The following is a 6,521-nucleotide window of genomic DNA, read 5'->3' on the forward strand; positions in this document are numbered from 1 at the left end:
CCCAAAAGTATATTCCCTAACTCTTTAATTATTTTTAACTGATCTTATTAGTTGTGTCGCTATAAAATTTGATGTCAAAGGTGATGTAGCCACGCATGAGCACTAGCTAATATAATTAAATAAAAATATATATTTATATAATTATATTGAAATATAATAATAAATTAAATATTTACTAAAATGTTCTAGCAATAATTCTATTTTTTATGGATAATAACTTTTATTATAAGAAAAACATGAATAAATTCTACATGAATAAATATATAGTTTTTTTTTACAAAAATGTGTTTTTAAACATATATTTAGAATATTTGTTTATCTAATAAACTTGAGGGAGTATTTTATTTACCGGAGAACCGTTACTAATCAAGTACTATTTGGAACCTTTGTATAATACTAGTTGATATGAGCTAGTCCTCACAGCAGGGTCAACTGTCGTTAGATTGGAATTCAAAGAGACATCTGTGTTCATACAGCAACTTGTTTCATGGTCACGGAAAAAAAAATATATCATGAAAACTTTAACTTTACTTTCATAAAATTGATTTGTTATTCACACTCACCTCTAGATCTTTGTATATATAATATAGCTTCTAAAATTGAATCCAAATACATGCACTTAATCAAAGAGTGATTATGGCTGCGTTTGTTACAGCTTTTTTTAAAAAATAAAATATTTTTTTATTAAAAAATCATTTCTAAAAATTTTAAGAGTGTTTGTTTCAGATTTTTTTAAAATGATTATGTTAAAAAATGATTTTTTAATTAAAAATGAGAAGCTAATCCAAGTAGCTTCTGAATTTCCATTTTGCGATAGATGAGAGAGAAAATGCAAATACAAAACACGGAAGGTTACATCCAAAGCAAAGTTACATAGTTATCCTTAAACTTTTTGAAAATTCCGAAAATACCCTTCGAGGGTTTTGCTTCATTTTGTTCAGAATTGTGAACAGTGCCGTCTTCTTCCCTCTGCTTCAATGGCGGCGTGAGCAGTGCCGTCTTCTTCTTCTTTGCACCCGGTAAAAATTATCACGAATCTTCTCCTTCTTTAATGTTATCTGGGATTTTCAATTTTTCAACTTATTTTGTTAAATTTGTGATATAGGGTTTTCAACTTATTTTGAAATTGAATTCTGGAACTTGAAGCTATTGGTAATTCAGGTTAGAGCTCTTTGTCATGGTTAATAGTGAAATTCATGGTATGAACAATTTAAATGTGGTAGAATATTGTTATGGGTTGGATGTAGTTGATTAGAGTTGTTTGTTTGCTAATTGTTCTGTTCTTGAAATACCTCATGAGATTGAACTATTTCCAAATACATTATTAATATGATAGCTTCAAGTGATTTCCAAATACATTATTAATATGCTAATTGTTTAGTTGTTTACAGGAAAGAAATTTATTTCTTTTAGAAATGGTAATTAAAGGGAGTGAGTGATTAGAGGTTTCTGAGTTGGAATTAAGCCTTTCCGATGAAAAGAAGGGAAAAAGAAGTTGAATGTTTAGGTGAAAAGAAAATAGCCAAATCATTCCCACATTTACACAATAAAAGATTTAGCCTAATAATGTTTATGTCTAAACTAATTGCAAGTTCAGTTTGTAACAGACTCCAAAACTATTATGACACCAATTTCATAATAATTGAATTGCAAGGGGAATTAGTTACAGTTATTTTGTTACCAATCTGTTAGGGGATTTCTGTTTGAGCCCTCTCATTTCAATTAAAAGAGGTTAGTGTGAATTCAATTGTATTGGTGTTAGTGAACTTAAGGAATCTGTTAGCTAGGCTTGTGTTAAGTTTGTTAAATAAAGCTAAACCAAAAGAGAGTTATGTTCAGTAACAGACTTGTTGTGAAGTAAAATGTGAATGAGGTTAAATGTGCGAAATTGTTGTGCAAAGAAAACTCTGTTAGTGTATGTTATTTCACTAATGTTAGTAGTTAGCCTAATGCCTTGCTGCTATGATGCTTGGGTTACCCTGCTATTGTCATGATGTTATTTATTTTCCCTTTTTTGTGTGATGTCTTGGTTGATGGACTGAAATGCTAATGTTCTTGCTTATGTAGCTATTTGATGTTGCAGAGATGTTAATGTAGTCACAATATACTAATCAGGCATTAATTAGTAAGTGAGTTAGTTTCGAAATGCAAGGCATGTGTGAATATGAAGTTAGTATATTTGCATCATGATGCAAAAATGGATGTTATGTATTGACTGCTTGGCCTTACTGCTATTAACTCTTATGCAAAAGGGACTGTTATGCTAGTATGAGTGCCATATGACTCAAATGCGAGAATGTGAGATGATGTTTATGCATTTAGTAGCAATGAGTTTAGTAGTTAGTATGCACATGACTGTTAGCAGTAAGGACTATGTTAATTGTGTTGAACCAAAGCATGTAGCCCTATTAATGCATATCCATTTGCACCCGTGTACTGACTTAGCTTTGCATTGATACCTGGTGGGAGATGCTACAAGTTGTTGTCTTGGCTGCAGAATTTGTAGGAATGTTATGCATTGATGTTGACTATAATTATACATTTCTTGAACTGTTGAATTTTTTCATGATATATGTTTTGAATGTTTATTTATTTTTCAGGAGGATCCAGATATTTTGAAATGGAAACATGGAGGACCTAAGTTTGTTGAATTGCTAGATAAATGTTTCAAGGGTGCCATAGCTACTGGATTCACCCTTTACAAACCATATGAAGATCAATTACCATGTGAAGGATCAGAATCTGTTTTTGAAGGCGGTCGTGAGAATAACACAATTACTGAGGATGAAGGAGATGCAGATAATTTTGATGTTGGCAATGAAGTACAACCCAACCCAACACCAAGTTCTTCCAAAAAGAGAAAGGTTTTAGGGAAAGGAGAGAAAATCGGGGCAACAGAGAAACTTCAACGATCTCTTGATCGTATACTCGATGGGTTTGGGCCAAGCCAACAAGGACTCCCAGAAGATAACATTAGTTATGCTAAATGTTTGAAAATGTTAGATGAAATCCCATCCTTGGTAAAGGGATCACATTTACACTTTAAGGCTGTTAGAATCCTTGCCAATAAAGAAAATAGGACAGCATTTTCTTACTTCATGAATACCTCAACAGCTGATATGGCTCTTGATTGGATAGACACTTGTCCCGAAAAAAAATATCCGCGTGATCGTTGATAGGATTGCATGCTTCTTAGAAAAAAACCATTAACAGTTTGAACTATTATGTTTTTATTAGCTTGATGTAATATGATATTTTTCATAATTACTTTGTTGTTTTGATACCAAATGGAAATTTCATTATTGACTTGTTAGAATATGTGATTTTGGATTCTTAAATGTCATTCTTGTGTTCTTACTTTCTTGCTTTAAGGATTTAAGATGTCATGATCTTTAACTATCCAAACATTTATAATTTTACATTTTTGTGTAACAGGATGGGTGACAATTCAAGTAAGAGTTTGGGTGAGAGTTCAGATGATAGTTCATATGAGAGTGACAATACTTCTGAAATAGATATTGAAGTCCAACAGGTTGATAGAAGTCAATATCATATTGCAACGGTGATGGCTGCTTTTATGGTTACAAACCATGTTTTGAAATACATTGTCAAAGAAAAGAAAACTACGTCAATTCTCTCCGGCCAACTATGGTTTGTAGAGTTGATAACAGGAAATGATAACAGGTTTTTTGAGCAACTTCGAATGAGGAAACAAGTCTTTCAGAATTTGGTATGCGAGTTAACTAATAATTGTGGGTTGACACCTGCTAAACACATTGGAGTTGAGGAAAGTGTTGGGATATTCTTATATATGATAGGGCAACCTTCCTCATATAGAAATGCCCAAGAGAGATTTCAACATTCTAGTGAGACCATTCATAAACATTTCAACAGAGTTTTAGAAGCTGTATGCAAGTTGGGGAAAAAAGTCATAAAACATGTTGATCTTGTTGACTCTTCTCAGTATATCAGAGATGATAATAGATATTGGCCTTACTTCAAAGACTGTATAGGGGCAATAGATGGCACACATATTAAAATACATGTCCCAACAGAGAAACAAAAACCGTTTTTCAATAGGAAAGGACATACAAGTACTAATGTGATGGCTGTGTGTGACTTCAATATGTGCTTTACTTTTGCATTGTGTGGATGGGAAGGATCTGTTCATGATGCAAAGATTCTTATGGATACTCTTCGTAAACCCAATTTACGATTTCCTTATCCCACAAAAGGTTAGTTTTTGGTACTTCAAATATTTTATTAGTATAATTAATATTTTTATGTTCTTATCTGATATGTTTTGTTTATATATATAGGTAAATACTATCTTGTAGATTCAGGATACCCGTCACTTAAAGGTTTTTTGGCACCATACAAGAATGCAAGGTATCATCTTACACATTTTAGACTTGCTCCAGGATTCAGATCAAGAAATGAAATTTTTAATTATTATCATTCTAGTTTGAGAAGTGTGATTGAAAGAACTTTTGGCGTGGTAAAAGCAAGATGGAAAGTATTACAAGAAATGCCTAATTTCAAGCTTCAAACTCAAATGGCTATTATTTGGGCTTGTTTTGCACTTCATAACTTTTTAAGAAGAACAGACTCAAGTGACTTGGATATTCTTGAAAGTTTAGAGAACATCAATGGTTTACAAGACAATGAGCAAGACTTCCATGAAGGAGATGGAAATGGTGTACCTACTCATGGTGAATGGCAAGCTCCAACTCAAGCTGATGTCACTACAACAGACAAGACCTTAGACAGCGCTTTTTTTAGCCTTAGACAGCGCTTTAAAGCGCTGTCTAAACCTCCGCTGCTAAAGGTTTAGACAGCGCTTTTTTAAATCTTAAAAGCGCTGTCTAAGCCCCCCCCCCCCCTTAGACAGCGCTTTGGCCAAAAGCGCTTTATAAGACCCTCTTATTTTAAATTTTTTAGGTATACCTTAGACAGCGCTTTTGAAAAGCGCTGTCTAAGCCCCACCCCCTTAGACAGCGCTTTGGTCAAAAGCGCTTTCTAAGACCCTCCTATTTTAATTTTTTTAGGTATACCTTAGACAGCGCTTTTCAAAAAGCGCTGTCTAAGCCCCCCCCTTAGACAGCGCATTTGCCTAAAGCGCTTTCTAATCCCCCCCTTAGACAGCGCTTTTTACAAAAGCACTGTCTAAGGTATACGAAAATTTTTGAAGCTTTTGTTTTAAACCACATTTTTTCCAGATTTATAAACCAGAATTTCTACCTGTTTTCAACCAGATTTTGACAGACAATTATCACATTTTATATATGCCATTTTGGCCTTTTTTCTACCAATTTTTGGCTAACAAATATATATATATACCAATTCAAACCAATTTTGCCTTAAATGTATCAAAATATATACAAATTTATGTACACATTTACAAGTCATAACATATACTACAAATGTACACATTAATTACACAAATTTATGAACAAACATTGAGCTCTGTCATGAATTGACACCACTCCTCTTTGATTTCGTCCACTTGATCCTTTGTATAAAATGCACACTTGAATTCATCAAAGTACTACATAATAATATAACATATTTTGAATTAATTCCAACTATTTAATTATATGAGATATGTGTAAATATAAAAATAACTCATAAGTTAGAAATACATACATCGGTGGGAATCTTTAATCGGCCCAAAGCAAGAGTATCTCGCATAAAGTAAACCGGATTAACACCTCTTTTGAAACATAAAGTAAACCGGATTAACATAAAGTAAACATCATTAACATAAGTTGTTTAATTAATAAAACAAAGTAGACCGGATTTACCTAATATATGTATTGACAACGGTGACGCCGATTTCTTCATGACTAAAAACTTGCATGAAACCGTGGACTCGGTATGCCGTGGAATCGCATTATCTTTTGATTTGGATTTTGTGGGAGTCTATTTAACATAACCAAGGAAAATATGTAAGTAAAATTTTAAGCATAAATTTTAAACTTTGAATATACACATTAAAGTTAACATAAGTTTTAAGCATACCTCATATCCTACGCATATGAGGTTTGTCGGCCATGCAACAAACGAACCTACTGCTTCGTGCACCGTTGTTGCATCCGAATCATCGCTAGGATATGGTAATGCTGCATTCGGCTCAACTGCAATATCAACTGATACCTTCAAACATCCAGCAGGGAGCTCTCTAGTGTGGAGTAATACTCCGCTAACGTTATGCACTTTTCCCTTGCCAACCATCCGATAGTATGGTGACGACAAATACAGCTGACAATGGGAAATGCCCTAAAACCAATAATAACAAGAAATCGTTAATGTGTATATATGTCAAATACATAATTTAAGCAAATAGTTCAATTTAAGACAATTATATGTAATTACCTCTGGTCTAAGGGGGGTAATTTGTAGAGTCGTAGGTTTGAAGCTATATCTCACAAATTCTATCAAAAAGACATGAGCATTTGAGCTTGACAACATGGACCCAGATACTAAACCTTTGTCAATACAAGGAGCAAACCAGAGAAAAA

Source organism: Lathyrus oleraceus, chromosome 5, assembly GCF_024323335.1.
Source record: "Lathyrus oleraceus cultivar Zhongwan6 chromosome 5, CAAS_Psat_ZW6_1.0, whole genome shotgun sequence".
Classification (NCBI taxonomy): Eukaryota; Viridiplantae; Streptophyta; class Magnoliopsida; order Fabales; family Fabaceae; genus Lathyrus; species Lathyrus oleraceus.